Below are 16,974 nucleotides of genomic sequence, written 5' to 3'. Positions count from 1 at the left end.
AAGCTTTTACTGCTCTTCCTTTTTCTACCAGTATATTCAAGTTATTTGAAAGCGACCTCTGCTATCACTGAAAAGCACAAGAAATTTTAATCTGTGTATTCAGATCTGGATTAAAATTTGCCACATTCCTTTCAACATTGCAATATTTATAAACAATTCTTAAAATTTAAAAATAAAAAAGCTCTTTCTCAGCTTTGACCCCCAGCCTTTCAAACTCTAGGAATTAAAATATTTGGCATATAATCTGAAAGGAATTATGTAGTGCTGTTTCTCCAGTGTTGGATATCCACTGCTGTGTCTCTGCTACTCTGGTGGGGTCTTGGCAAAATGAAGAAACACTGAATGAAGTTTATTTCCTCTATGTATCAGTTTCGTCTAAAAGCAGGTCCTTCTATTTTTATTTTATTATCATGTGTTCTAAAAGGATCACTTCCTGCTTGGAAAAAGTTGCATATTTTTCTTGTTTTCAATTATTATTTTACTAGTTTTAAAAAACAACTTTACTTAGTCTTAAGCGTTATGGTTCATTAATAAATCTAAGTAATTTGCTTTACTGTGTCTCAAATTGAAAGCTAAACCAGCCACCTTTTACAGGTAGCAAAGTAAGTATCAAGTAGGTTGTCCAGGATCTCCTTGGAGCTCAGCAGTAGACCCAGTACTAAAAACCCATGTTTCTCTGCTTAGTCTGAGAAGCATCACCTTTTTGGGGACACTTAAAATTTAGTTGAATTATAAGATACATTATTAGTGATTGTGTGGATGAGCAGATAATTAATTGCGGCATTGGCCAGGGAAAATATTTGTGTTTGGACTCATTATCTAACAGGTGTGTCCAGATGTGATTTAGCACAGGGACTTTACTGAGTTAGGAAAAGACAGACAAACATTGGGCTATCTGGTAAGTAATCATAAACTGCAATAAGGTGAAAATATTTCAGCCAAACACAAAAGCAAAACTGAGAGCCTGGCCTTACAATGAGTTATGGTGGTAAAACACTACCGTGAGATGAGATAGGGCCCTAAACATGGAGTGGCATGGCCAGTTAAACTTGCTACGAATGTATCTGTCGATTTAAGGAATATTGAATGCTGTAAGTGGTCTTGTAAATATCTATACTGTAGTCTTCCACAAAATCTTCTCATTCCTAGGTCCTGCTTCTCTTTCCCTTTTTTCCCCTTAGAAATTATGGACTCTGGTGGTGGTGATTGTACTTTGCCTTTCCCAAGTTCCTTGGTTCCAGATGGACATGGTCAGGATTTCACGAGATTTTAGATTAAGGTCCTGTGAGCAAATGGCAGCATGCATGTAAGCACTGCTGTATGCTTTTCTCCTTCTCTAGTTTTGTAGAGAAGATCTTGCAGCATCTGAATACAGAGGAAATTAGAGCTTCAGATTTGTACTTCTCAAGGGGGGGGGGCGGGGAAGAGAGAAAGAAAAAAGGAAAAGAAAGGGAGAAGGATCCCACCAAAATTGCTTTGTGATTCACTGTGGGGTCGTGACCCCATCCCGTGGAGACTGCTGTTCCAAAGTAGTAACTCGGTAGCTGGAGTTTTTAAAGTGGCTGTTGATTGGCTTAGCTCTAAGAAAATCACATTTCCCTGAAACTCTTAGGGATACTTTAAATGGGTGGATTATCCAGCTGCCTGATTAGAAGTTTGGGTTATGTAAACACTGAGTGTTTAGATTTAGGCTTTTCAGTTGAAGTCCAGGCAGCTGTTTGCACTTAACTCCATCAAGAAGCCCAGTTAATCAAAGAGCAGGAAGGATTTTTTACCTTCTTAAACCTGTGTCATTATTTCTGCTGTCCAAACTCTTTGGAGTTAGGCTTATTGCAATGTAGAACAAGGTATTTTGGATGTTCTGCTGAGGAAACAGGAAAAAATGGATGGGGTTTGGGTTAGCAAGATGTTGTGCCTTGTGGATTTTTCCCCCTTTGCTGTGACGTAATAATTTCTCCTGTCAAAACTGTGTCAAGCCTCTAGTTGTAACCAGTTTGTGCCTTTAGAGCTATGGATCATAGCAATGATCTGTATGGTTATCCAATCTTGTTCAATAGCTTCGCTGCACATTTGTGTATTTGAGGGATCAACTTGCTTTCATAACCTCAGTGGATGAACAGTCTCTGAAATTAAGTCCTTTTCTGTTGGACAGACCTCTGGCAGAGATCTGCCCACAACCAGGGTGTGAGACATGGTTCCACACTTAGATCTTTATGTCCATGTTCTGTTCAGTTGATGTAGTAGAAAAAGTAGATGACTTTTCATGGCCTTGGTGCTTTTACACCACAAGGGTCCTACACCCTGCTCCTTCTTGTGGGTGTTTTTTTTGTTTTTTTGAAACAAATCTGGTGAGTCCCATTGGGGCACTAATATACCCCGAGTTGTTTGAGTGTTGTGACATATGGTATATGTTACGTTTGCTTGTGTTGTCCTCAGATGCACACTCAGAGAGCTAAACATTGGTAGAGGAGTAGGTGGGAGAAGGAGAGGATGCTCTGGGGAGCAGGGAGCTGTCAGGCCCTGAGGGAACAGAGGGGACTGGGGAGAGTCCCTAGAGTCAGCAGGGCACAATTTGCTGCAGTTCAGAAGTGTTGAAGCCAAGGAAGAATAGACAGAGACAGGGAGTTACAGTTACAACTCTCATATTGGAGGTTATATGTCCTTTCCTGTCCTCTTCTACTTGCCTTGAGTTTTCACTATGAAAAAAATTAGTTGCTGCTGAAGTGAATATTGACTTTCTGAGTCTTACTTGGGAAGCTTCTTAGAAAGTCGAGGTAGATCCCTCCTGTGGCTCACTCATGTCACTTTCCTACACATGTACCATTTCCAACCATCAGGACCAATGGACCCTGTTTACACTGGATTTATTTTAGGGAATTCTTGACAGTGTGAATAGATAGCACAGCAGAGTAACTAGCTTAACACTTCAGGATCCAAGCAATGAAAGAGTCTTTGTGTAGCAAAGAAACAGAGTCTTTCTTCTCCAAGGGCAAAAAAAAAAAAAAAAAGGAAAGAAAAGGAAACTTCTAAAAAACTGGGTTTATTTTTCTGTGTTCTTTTATAACCCGACCATACAATTGTACTGTGTGCTACCTAAACAACATATATTACAGTACAAACTTGTAAAGAAATAAACCAAGTTTAGCTGTGACAAGCAAAACATGTTAAAATACTGTATTTTTTTCTAAAATAATCTTCTCCAAATCTTTGAAATTGCCAACTATTATACAGTTACAGACTGTGACAGCATCACCAGTGAACTCTCACGATGCTGTTAACACACAAGTGATACTACTTGCATTGAACTGTCCTGAAGTCGAGGGCCCAGCTGTGATCTTTTATGGCCAGAGAGGAAACACCCAGAGAACTGTGGTATATTAGGGTAGGTGTTTCCCTATTAGTTTACTGGATAATAAATCCAAGGCCCGTAATTCCAGCCTGAATTACTAATCAGTGTCATACTGTAATTACAGAAAATATTTTTGAGAATGTTATTGTTAAATATTGATTTGCTTGTAATCTATAAAACAAACCTTAATTTATATTTTATAATGTACATGGCTTTCCCTGTAATTAGATCTAATACTTATGATGTTGTTAACTAAGAAAATGTGTGTCAAATAATCCTGAGGAAACCCTAATTGACATGGAGATCATTCTGTCTTGTGCACTGTATGGTGCCTGGGGTCAAATCTATTCCTGTAAGAATTAGAGTAAAATCCACATAAATAATAAGCATATGGATACACAATTGTCAGCAAAGGACTCTGGTGAAAAACTGCCGTGTCTCTGCTGACATTTAATAATGTCATCTGATATTGAGATATTGATCGATGTTTGCAGACAACTTAAAGTGATCAGATAGTCCTGACAGGGAGGTCAGACAGTTGAATGATCTTTTTGTGTTTTCCTTCCTTTTGTTCACATTGCTCTGAAGATACACTTTACATGTGCCGATCTCTAAGGTGGCAGTTGGCTACCAGGTTGTGGGCATATGGACTGAAATGATACTGAGTTCTTGTTATTATTGTACATATTGTTTATTTTCAGAGAACCAGACATCTGGGTGGAATATAATATTGTCACAACCTTTCACATGTATTTTTATCTGTGCTTTTCTACTTGCCTCTCTGGTTTTGCAAGCCTCGCCTGTGAAAAGGAGCCGGCAGTGTTCCAGATACCTCCTCCCAGGCAATCCTGTGCTATTTACCATGACCAGGTGAGGACAGCTCTGGTGTCCCTTCTGTAAAGAATAAGGTAGTACTTGGGGCTTGTTTTTCTTACAACATGCCGTGCTAGAATAACACTATACGGTACTGCCTGTCCTCCTGGGAAATGCTTCTACCTTCTACCTGTGATTAGCCCACCAGGCCACTTTATGTCACTATTGCTCCACATTTAAATGTGGCTGAAGCAGCATTTATTGAGGAGCAGCCAGGATGCACTTTCCAGTTTGTTATAGACTTTGGAAGTTCAGTCTTCCAGAAATAGATCTCAGAATTGGCCTTGGATGGCTCCTTTTGGTGGGAACATTTCTCTCAGTTGTGTATCAGCGAGGTGACTCTGATTTCCGAATGCAGGAGATGCCTGGTCACTTAGGTTCCTTGGGTAATTATTTCCTTTTAGATTGTACTTCTTTGTGACTTCAGCTGGAAGTACATGGGCTGAGGCATGATCTCATCAACAATCTCTCTTTTCCCACCAACTTTTGGGACAGCTGGCTTAGCAGCCACCCAGTTGGGAATGGTAGCAATGGAGTCCTCCCGCACTGCAGTAAGGCTGTGGCCAATAAGTAAATGTCATGCTTGCCAAGATAAGGGTAATAAAATCTCATGCTTGAGGGCATAAGATGATCTTGCAGAAGTCAAGCTGGAATTCCTCCCCAAACATGCTACAGTATTACACAGTTACCTCAGCCAACAGTTCTCATGAATTTTCCATAGTGTATCTTCTCTTTACATGGAAGGTCCCCTCAAACAGTCTCTTCCCCACTTCTCCGTGCCGAATCTTCCTTGTAGCTGTTCTAGTGCTTACTTGTGCAAAAAAGCGAAGTTGGGGGCTAGGCAGAACGTCACCTTGATGCCAGTTGTGCTGTCGCTGCTTGGTATCTGTTTACCATTGACATACGTGCCGGGTTTTACTCCTTCCCTTTGGAGACATGTCTACACTGAAGTAGTTTCTGCAAAACTCTACTGTTGTGATGCAGCTGCAAGGGTGGAAGCGTGAGTTTAAACCAGCTGTGGGTGTCTTCACCTCCATATGTTCTAGACTCTGCTCTATACCCGGGCTCAGTGGAAAAGAAGTGTGTGCCAAAGTCTAGAGGTTTAAATCATCAGCTGATATAAATGGGCATCATTCCATTGACCTCAGTGGAATGACACTGGCCTGTGCCAACTCAGGAGTCTCTGTGGTGGGGAGGGAAACTGAAGAAAAGCAACTGTGAGGCATATTCATTCACTTGATTTAGTTTGTGAAGTAATGGGAAAATTTTCTTGAGCAACTTGAGTCCGGAGAAGGACTTGAGCATCCACAGCCTCAGGTTAGGAGCATGGGCTCGCTGTGCGTGCCCCAGGAGAGGCACATGCTGGAATGCTGTGCGCTTTGAGCTGGATGGTAGGAAACACGGAAGCCTGGTCCTCTGCAGAATGCCTCCCTCCATGGGTGTTCAGAGGCAGAAGCCTTCTCCTGGAAATAGGAGTGGCCTCTGGATAAAAGAAATAGATGGGAAATGGTGCTTCTTTTTAGATGGTGCTTTAGTGGTTGGTACTTGCTATTTTACTAGTCCTGAAGTGTCAGGGCAGTATCTTCTTATTCACACAACCTGTGTGGGGAACCAGTATATGACAGACGTCTCCAGATGCCTGTAGATGTTTGTGATGAAAGACACATCTGATGCAGCCTTCTCCCCAGAGGTGGACCTTGCAGGGAGTTTTGTATCAGACCCATGCTCCTAGTTACTGCAAGCTAGCATGTGCCCTGGCTGGCACTATTAAGACACAAGACACTTTGAGGTCTAGTGGATGCTGTGTTTGCACAGTGAATCAGATTCATCACAGAATTACTTAGCAGCAACAGTAAAAGAGAATATATAATTATGATTCAGTGGGAAAATATACAGTGGTCAATAACCCACATGACTCTTACTTCTATTTATGCAGCAATGTAGTGTCAGTGTCCTGAGCTCTCATATGAAATATCTACATACATTGGGTTTTCCCATCACTCTTTGTTTAGTAATCTTAAGAGCTAATGTGAACTTTGGATTTTCCCCTTCTGAAGGGAGAGGTGCTGCCATGCCCCATCCACATGACAGATTGGAGTTGGAATGGCAATTGCTAGAGTCAAATGGAGGCTCTTCACCCAGAAAAGTTGATCCTTCACTCTTAAATTTTACTGTATTTTAGTAGCTGATTTGCCTGTCACATCCATTGGCTTTACTCAATTTTCAGGATAAGTACTATGTCAATGGTAAAACTGGTTAGAATAATTAGACTAAAATAATTAGGATTATGCAAAGATATTGCTCTGCCCCTGAGCAGTTTGGATGTCTTCTCTCTGAACCAGAATCTGTTGCTGTGTTACGTCCTTGGAGAGAAGGTGGGGACAGCTATGGGCACCAGGGTCCTGCTACATCCTGGGAAACACAGCAGAGCCTGGCCCAGAGGGGAGAACAGCAACACTAGGCAACTAAAGCAGAGCTTCTCTTCAGCCAGTGTTTTCAAACAGAAAGAGTTGAAATTTTGGCCAGAATAATCCCATCAAAACTGAAAGCCAGTTCAACAGCCAACTGTTGTTTTTTAAAAGCTCCTCCTGCAAAAAATCAATTATGTCATCTTTGCTTCTGAAAGATGTTTAGAGATAGCTGGAAAGATTACTTTTCAAGTGTGATTTTTGCCCTTTTTTTTTTTACATTACAAATATTTAATCCTTATATCCTCCAGCTTTGAAACACAGAGTTATACTATAGATATATATTTATAAAAATATATTTACACATATCATGTCAAGAGCTCTTGATAAGGTAACTGAAAGAAAAAAACCCAAATCTTTAACAGACCTCCTTTATCAGAAATGCTAACCATCCATGTCAATAAAAGTAAACCAAACCCAAAAGTTTTTAAGTTTTCTTTTCCTCTTAGTAGCTATATTATCTGCATTTCAATATTTCTACAGTAATTAGAGCTAACTTTATCACTGATTAAGCTAACTTTAATGTTGGGGAAAAAAAAATCACACAACAACCCGAAGCAAATTGGAAACCAGAGCATTCTTAACATCATTTGCAGATAATCTCTTAAACAAAATAAAAACTTTCTAATGAATCCAGTTCTTCCTAATCTGTGGCAAAGAAAGTTTGAGAACTTACTTTCCCCTGTTCTGTAGTGTTTATTTATTCCTTGTGATGTTAAATCTTGCTGGTAGATCATACCCCAGCCTTGTTTCAAATTGAGGGTTTTTACCTCTTGGATGACATAAGGCATAACTTTCTGTCCCTGTGAATCTAGGAGGAGTTTAGAGTGACCATTACTATATATACCTGCGTGATGTTTTGCCCTCACAAACTGTTAAAGCACAAAAGCCAGTGAGCGACAGTGACACTATGTAAGAAGTTTTATTTGCTGCTCTGAGTGGCCATCATTGCAGAAAATATGCTTAGTTTCCTGGTTACTTTATTAAGGGTTAGTAAAGTAACCTCTCTTTACTTTGGGGTTTTTTTTTTTTAAGTTTGCCAGGTTGCTGAGTCTATCTCTATTCCAAAATCAAACTCCACTAGCAGAGCAGACTAGGAAACCTACAGCAGAGCTGTAGAGTGCTTGCTACTGCTGCTTATAAATAGCAGCATCTGTGCAACAGTAGTTAGGAGCTGTAATGGAACGGGCCTCATTGTGAAAGTAGTTTGGCCAGACTAGTATGGCCCAGCATTTTCTTACAGGCATTACCTGTTTCAGTTAAATGGCATTCTTCTGATGTTTCAAACCTAAGAAGTAAAGGAGGATGGGGGTACTAGAAGATGCAAAACTCCTGAAGCTTCCCAGAGCTAAGGTGACCAGATATTTTTATTATCCATTTGTTCAACTTGCCTAGTCTTTCCAGTCCATTCTCATTAGCTGTAGAAAAAAGAAACATGGCTCTTGTTTTTTTGTTAGTTACCTTTCAGTAAATTCACCAACACCAATAAAACCAAGAAAGCTGGTGCTTCAAGTCACTGGTTCAGTGTTAAGTGTCCCTCCCGTTTTGCCAAGATATACAGTGCTATGTATTTACTCTAGGGAAGCCTACTAATAGTAAATAATTCCATACTGTCATTTTTCCTGTGGCAAAACTGAGAAGATAACCAGCTGTTAACAGAGGAGGTGTGGAGAGGGAAGTAGCCCAGGGTGCTCAGAAATAAAGATACATGTGTTAGTGCAGGGGAAATAGTCAGCTCTTTGCACTGCTTGCAACCTTGCATTTTCAGCGCCAGAGCTTGGCCCTAACTGCTTCCAATTCTGACGGCAAGTTTTTGACCTTTCACTCTCTATGACCACTGTTCGTTTTTGCAAGAAACTTGGTCTCCTTTCTTGTCCAAAACTTTTAAGCAAATACTGTTGTTATTGTAATTACCTCTGCAGTATTGGCTTCTAAGAACCAAGAAAAATCTCACATCACCGCTGTGTACAATTACATCATCTCAACATCACAGTTGCCAACTCTTACTATTTGCTGAAGAGTCATTATTTTTGCTTTAAAGAGATGGAGTGACCTCATGAGCTTCTGAAGAAACCCCACAGCTGACTGCTTGCTATACCGACATAATAAAATGGTCATGTGGGACTTTGGTTGATTAATACTTCAATACAGAAGCACCTGTGCTCATTGCAAGAGATCAGGTCCTCTCCACTAGACCAGATCCTAAATCTGAGCTCCTCTTCTGTGTCCTTTTAAAGGTGGTAGGCCGAGAATGGAGAATAGTAACTGTTATTCACAGCTAATCTGGAATGTGTTGGGATGTAAGAAAAAAAACATCTGGCATCACTTCAAGCTTCATTTTAAAGCTGAAACAAATTTAAGTGTAATTGAAAACAAGAGCATAGAAATTGTGAACCTGATTCTTATTTACACTGCACACCCTTTGCCACCTCTCCAGCAATGTGAAATGTCTTGGAGCATGGCTTAGTTATTTTTATACTCTCATGAAGGGCCTGTTTATTGAGTTGGAGCTTAGAAATATTTATAAGAGTGCAGGATTTGCCTCTTAGAGCAGTGGAAAGTCAGCACTGTGTGACTCTTGGGCACTGTACTTTAACTTATTTGGGGTATCCAGCTGGACAGTTGAGGGGAAAAATAAGGACTGGGCAATGGGTGGGTCAGAGGTTCAATAATGAAATGTGAAGTACCTCATCTGTAGGTCATTTGTGTGAATCAAGTAGACTTTTTGGTTATTGGCTGGAAGTGATGTCGCCTTTGAAGTCTAGGTAAAAGCAAATGGTCTCTGGGCTGTCTCATTGGCCAGATGATCTCATCCCAACTGGCAGTGTTTGACAGACCCACCCTTGTTTGACACTGTAGCTCTCACTGAACAACCTAATGATGCTACAAGATAACGAAGTATTCTCATGTCCTTATAGGAGAAGACCCGCAGGTCAAGATACTCTGCATCCTGGGTGGGACAGTGCATTGAAAAGCTTCCATTGCTGTTGCCTTTTCTGTGCCCATTCTGAGGACAAGCAGACACTATCAGGCTCCTGGATGGTTGAATGCTGCCTATTGAAAGCTCTAAATTGGCTTAACCTTTACTAAAGGAATGAAAGAAAATGGAGAGGCAAAATGAGAAAGTGAAGGACTGGTCTGGGAGAAACACAGTCATCATGAAGCTAACAGGAAAATAAGGGCTTGATTATGTAGCTCCAAAAGGGCCCTGCCAAATTGCAGTGCAACGGGAAGAACCTGAGCTGGTGGCAGTCATTTCTTAGGGTGTTGACATCCTGTACAAGGGAGGTGCTTTTTGCACTGGGCTGAGCATGGTGACTTTTCTTCTGACAGTGCCAGTCCTGCTCTGCAGCCGGGGACTGTGATTCTGCTATGTTGCAGGTTCCCTCAGTCAGCTGCCTCCAATTGACTAGGATCCAAGCAATTCTTTAGCATGCAGATTATGATAGAATAAAACAGGGATGAATCTGCCATACGTTTCTTATTCTATGTTTTACCAGTTGTCATGGTCTTTCTTAACACATGAACTCCAGGAGTTACAGGAGAATTTTACCTTCCAATTTTAAATGATTGTAGGGGAAACCTGGAAAACACAAGACTTTTTAAAGCTCACTCAGAAGGAAATAAAACACAAAAAGTCAATGTCTTAAAAAGTCCTGAGCACTATTTGGGGAATGTGGGAGAGGAAAAAAGATGGAGATTTTCAGATTATTGCCAACACAAAGTACTCAACACCATTATGTAATACCTAACACGGCCGAGCCTTGCTCAAGTGTGTTTTCAGGGAAGTTCTACTGTACCAATATTTGAGTCCATTCTGTACAGAGGAGGTCAAATGCAAGAACAAGTTCATACCTTCTGGCCAAGCCAAGAATGTTTTCAAGTTCTCCCCCTCCCCAAAAGAGCCAAGCCACTAGCAAATTACAGCTTCAAAAATGTTTGACTAAAGCAACACTTTTATGAATCAAAATTAAAAATAGACCTCAAGAACTGGACCTAAAAAAAAAAAAATAAATCCTGCTGTCCTGAATTTCCTGTCACTCTTGGATGTTGTATTAAATTTTGATATGAAATGTATTTTCCTGAATTGGAATTTGTCCTTAAACTACTTATGAACAGTGAACTCTTTCAAGAAAAATAACTGCTTGCTTATCACAAGAATTAATGCTGTGGTTTTTGCAAGTGAGTTTCCATAGTTTATCAAATCCTTTCATTCCTCTTAGTTGGAGAGGAACTCAGAAATGTCTATCAGTTAATTCTCTTCAATTTCATGATTTTAAATCGGGTAATATTCCACATTTTACCTTGGTAGAAGTGGCTACAGGCCACTATTCATTCTTGTTCTCCCTTGTAATATCTTTGGTCCAGAGAAACTGACTCTCTTTTTTCACTCATTTTACAGCTACTTTGACTAAGGAACCATATTAACACCAAAATTAAGTACATGTGTTCTTTTGCAAGTAACGCTGTTCTGCAGGATCCCAAGGTGGTTATTGTGTGATTGTGTTTGCCACTGAAGTACTGCCACCTGTGGGTGAATCTGAATTGTGATTCTCCATGGCAGGGTGAGGGGAAAGGGAAGAGTTTATATTGCTTGTTTGATTCTGAGTTAGTGATAAAAATGTCTGGTTTTTACCATTTCAAAGCTCATCTGTGCATATTTAGCAATGTCATGTTAGTCATATGTGCGACAGTGGCGTTCCAAACTTCTGATTGATGCTGCATTAGTGTTAATAAGCTTAGTTCAAGCTACAGATAATAAAAAAGTAATATAGCAGACTCTATAGGTGAAAGTTGTCACCAATATTCTTGACTTATGGCATGCCTTGAAGGTCAGAGCTTGAGGGCCTTTTCGTACTGAAAGGGTATGTTACAGGTCTTCCCAGTAGCGTCTTGCAGAGGACAGAGCTTGAATCTGGGAACTTGTAGTGAGAGCACTAGCTAATTTCTGCAACTGCGACAGTCTAAGAAGATAAATGGTTCCTGAAGACTTGATCCAAACCCAATGGCAATCAACAGGACTTGCAATCTTTTCTTTGGTGAGCTGTGGAAGTCCTCCAAAGCACTGATTCCCAAACAACACTAAATTTCATAAGCTAAAACCAGCCCCAGAGCTAACCATTTGATCCCACAAGAAATCTGGGAGTGCAGTGTAAGATATAGATCTGCCCTGCTTGACACTCATGGCACTGAAGACATATCCCAGTGTATGGTGTGTGTTCACTGCTGAATGAAGTGTGAGTGGATTTCAAAGGCTCTTCCTATCAGGATTCAGTGAGGAAGATGAGCGAGGGATGGGTGTGAAATGGGCAGACCTTTGATAGATGGGCGACATCAGTGGATATAACTCGAGGAATAGCAGTAGTCATGCTGAGTCTTGCTTTTTAAGCTGTGTAGGTTTATTTGTGCAGTCACAGTTTCTTGGTGACTGGCAGAATGGTTGATTGGAGGAACATGAAAATCTGACACAGCATGGCCCATCAAGGAACGAGGAATCACCTAATTTGGAAGACAGTCTAGGATACTCCTTGGGGGTGTCAATAATAAAAAAAAAAATCATAATCTGAAGATTAGGTGAGCCACACAATTTGCAGTTCAGATAATAATTTAAGCAAAATTTTATTGGCTTCAGGAACTGCAAGCATCTACCCAAAGTCAGGTGTTTTCCAGAAAAGTAGTTGTTTCTTGCACTGGGGCTAACAGCTGTAACTCATAGCAACTGCATTGTCATATATTGTTCATTATTTCTGGGACACTGAGAAATACAGGTACCTGATCAGAGTTAATATGTATAGTTCAGTGCAATAATGTGTTCTTTGTGCTTCCATTCATGCAAAAAAAATCTTGTTTTCCCTTAATACTGTTGAAGTATGTGCCTAAATATGATGTAGTTTGTAAAGCTGAAAGTGGATATCTACAACAAGTATTTAAAAAGAAAAATGGGACATCCTAATTTATATAAAAGGGAAATCCATTAAAAGGCTATAGAGTATAATGCTCATATTACTTTTCTAACAATAGACAACTTGCATAATCCCATTATGAATAGTATACATTTCACAGTCCATCTGGCAGACAGTAAACATTGTGAGACTAAGGGCTCGAAATGCTGGGTATGGTACTGCCAAAAAGAAAAGCTCTGTACATATGGCATTGGGTGAAAAAGCAGTCATGGTATATCTCTCCCAAAAATAGCCATTATGTTTGTTAGCTTTATGCTTTCTGCAAGACAACATGTGCTTAATAACTACTGAGCAGACCTATCTCAGTATTTGGCATCGAATGCCTGCCATTGAAGTGGCATAGAGCTTGCCATATTGAACTGCCACAAAGGCTGCATTTGTTGTGTGCAGCTAGGCACTTTATATGACTGTGCATCAGGTTAATGAATTTGCTCCTACTACAGTTGTATGAGCTCTCCTAAAGAGAATTTACTTGGAAGAGCCAGTCACTCTGGGAAAATGCAGAAGCTAGAGTGCCAGCAGTTACATCAACTTAACCTTATATCAAGGTGGTTTGCATTTGCATTTCTGTTTTGAAGAAGAAAATTCAGAAGATGACTCCTTAAGTTGTGGAATGTTTTAGCGTCCGTAAAAACACATGTGCAGCATTGCTACCAGATCTTAGCTTAAGCATTGGAAGTCTTGTATATCAAATTACCAAACACTTCTGTCTTCCAAGGCACTAAGGGTCTTAGCCCTAGTAAGTAAGTAAAAGTCTTTCCTCCTATTGCGTTTATTCTTGTCGCTTGATTTTTGGGCCAAACTACACACTAGTCTTCACTGTTACCCTGTGTATGCATATATGCATTAAATTTTTTTCTTTCTTTGCAAGGGAAAAGATCAGTCTTTGCTCCTTGACATGGTACTGTGTAATCTCCCAGGAAGTCAGTGGAAAAACAGTCAGTCTTGCACCTCTCGGATACGTGTCTGTGAGTGCTGGTGTCCTTCCAGGTCGCCCTTCAGTGAAAGGTAGTTGCAGATTTATTATCCTTGACCAGGTTGCCATCACCAAAGAGAAATCAGTTGCTACAAAGCAACTGGGCGTAAAGTAGGATTAATACTAGCCTTGGCTTGAACTGCCTGTGACAATTAGTGTCCCCTATTCCCCCCGCTTTCCTGCATGGAAATGCCTCCTGGACACTCTGTAGCTAAGGGCTAATTCACATCACTTGAGGTTGTGACATAAGGTGAGTAACTGTCCACACCTGTAGCTGGCTTCAGAAAACATCTGGATCACATTAGAGGCAGCCTTTGCTGCTACTTTCAACACTAGAAATGGAAGGTGTGATCCTCTTCGGGGCCCATTACAGGATGAGGTGTGTCATGTAGTCAATACTGATAGATGTGATTATCAAGCTTCATTTCAATATTTCTGGCCTCCTGTTACTTGTGCCACCAGGTGTCAAGTTCCAACTCTAGTGTGAGCAAAGAGGAAGTATCTGCAAACATGTTATGTCCACACCCTGAAGATTTAGAAAACCTGGGGCTTAGCTGAAGAGTTCACAAAAGTAGCAGGCCAACTGAGTGTTGTGTTGATGGGATTTTTTTTTTCCATGTCTTGATTCATTCAACTCCTGTGGGGTGTGTGACAACCAGCAAAACAGACAGCGCCAAAAAGAAACACATTTCTACACGCAGCTGCCTTTACATTATGATTAGTATTGCCTTTTGCAGCATCATTTGCAGTAAGGTCGGATTACTTGGTTTTACCAATTCCATATTTGTACTTATAGAGAAAAAAGTAAATTTGAAGTGGACTAAAACCCCCTGTCTTTTTCTCCCTCCTGATTTCATTCTCTTTAAATATTTATGAGCATTGCAGCCCCATAATAGCTAAGCCGTCATGATTTCAGCACCGCATGATTCCTTTGAGGCAGAGAATTACCACTCCATTTTGTAGCCGGAGAACTAAGGCAGAGCAAGGTTCTCCATGGACTGATCAGGATTACACAGGTACCCCGAGACAGAGTGAAAACCCACATTTGCATCTCATGAGTCTTTTTTCACTCATTGACTCAGATCTCCTGAGGTGCACTTCCTGTTCTACCCATCTGGGCAGCACTAGAAGGGCTTTCTATAGCAAAGAAAAGCTAATGAATCTCAGTAACTGTATGTAGGTATGTATTTGCTTGAGGTGAGAGAGGAGTTTTCCAAGAGGCTGACACTGGCATGCTGATGAAAACAAGCAGAGATTATTTTATAACTAGGAAACTATTTAAATCTTCACTTTAGTGGAGGAGTTTCAAAGGATTTTCATGAAAGAGTAGGAAGCATGATTTCCTGCTTCTGTAATTTTGTTGTTCTTTATAGTTGATTAGAAGTTGAAGAGAGATCTGAGAAGCTTGTTGGAGCTTCCTTTTTGTGGAGATCCACAGTTGATTGCTTGTTTGTAGGATATCCATTTGCAGCTGCATTCTCAGTAATGTTGCTGTTGGAAAGCTGATGTGCGTTAGATTTAAACTTCTAAAAAAGTTTAAGATTTAACTTTCTAAAAAACAACAAAAAAAATCAAGTGTCACTTTGCAAGCTCTGAAATGTTTAAACTCTCTTTTATCATGGCATCTTTGATCTACAGCCTTGTGCCTTCACTGCACAGTCAGGTTGGGCTTTTAGTAGGTGGTTGTACTTCATCCCCTCTCTCTGTCCCATGCAAAACCCTGCAGTGAGCTTAACACTTGTATCAACAGGGACAGACCTTACTGAGAGCAAGAGTTAGAATATGAGCTTTGGTTTTATTTGGAGTAGTCACACTTAGGGTGGAAGGTAAGTCACTGCAGCCCAGCTTGTCCTCCAGTGCCTTTTTACAGCTTACAACTTGCATCTAAAAGGGGAGATCAATTCCCCATGAAAGGTGTGCAGTGCTGTGGAGAGCCTTGGTGTGTGCTCCCTGAAGGCTCAGTAACTCTTGGGGTATGTAGGATCATTAGGATACACTTGCTTTATAGTGTGGCTGCTCACACCTAGGCTTCACTAAGTTAGGTCCTGTTCTCCAGATGTGTTGATGATATGTTCTAAGCTCCCATCCTCATCAGAAGCTTAAGTATGTGCTCCTGGAAATACAAAGCTATCTCATGTTTGAAAAATAAATCCATTTCATTTCAGCAAGTCAATAGATGGAGAAAAAATTCCATACATGATTAAATGAAAAATAGAGGAATTTTTAGTGTTCAAGATTGGCAGGTAGATGATGTCGTCTTTGATCACAAGCCTGAGCATTAAAAGCCATAAGCAGCTACCAGACAGAGTCCCATATGAAACCATGAGTAGCTGACACTGTTCCTCAGATGCCATTGTATCCAAAGGACATTAGTTCTGCCTCTAGACCATGAAAAAACACCTCCCTTTTCCTCAGTATTTGAGTCGTTCTGTACAAATACATGAAAAATGCTGTTTTCTGTAGTTTGCAGATAAACCCAATTTTCTGTCAAGAGACAGAAAATGAGAATGCCAAATACTGCCTCCTAGGAGCTCACATGCAAAAGTCTTCCCATCTGATTTAAAGCGAGTTTCACATACAGAAGAGCAGCTGAGTGCACAGCTCCTGTTAAGTCAGAAAAGGTAGCAGCCTTTAAAGAAGAATTAAGGGAAGTGGCATTAAAAGACATTATGTAGTCTTGTGACTGGAGGAAAGCAAATGGCCTTTCTAAATTGTTCTTCTACTTCAAATCCACTGGAAGGAATGGAGTGGCTTTCACTGACATTTTTCTTTTAAGCTATTCCACATGAACGAGGGCAGCTTTATTGTGCAAGAGTGTCCTAGCTTTGCAAATCACATATGCAAAAGCAGTCCTTCTGCTTTGCATCTTCTAAAAGGCTGAAACATCAGGTTGCCTAGTCCCAACTAGAAAGGGGAGTCCCACGGGAGCTGCTCATCAGCTGGATGTCCTTGCTCTGCCAGTAGCAACTAATCTTACTTTGGGTTTTGTCCTGCAATATTCTGCAAGCGTCATCGTGGTTTGCAATGATTTCCACGAAGGGAGAAATCCTAGGATCTAGAGCAGTGGCTTTCAACCTGCCACCCACATATCCTGAGGAAAGAGACTATTTGAAGCTGAGAAAGCTTACAAAACTCCCTCGCGAGAAAATCATCATTCTCGGCTTGCTACTGCCAGATGTTTCATGAGTCACTGTGTCTTGCTGCATCTGCCATTCTTTGTGCATGTAGACTGTAAGCTCTTCAGGGCAGGGGCTGTCTTTCGCTGCATGCTTGTACAGTGCTCTGGTCTTGCGTGGTACCCCTAGGGCCTACCACAGTATAGATCAGTTTAGCTGTAACTGATGG

This window comes from Phaethon aethereus (genome assembly GCF_964289735.1).
Source record: "Phaethon aethereus genome assembly, chromosome: 3".
Taxonomy (NCBI): Eukaryota; Metazoa; Chordata; class Aves; order Phaethontiformes; family Phaethontidae; genus Phaethon; species Phaethon aethereus.
Note: the sequence above shows the minus strand (reverse complement) of the source record.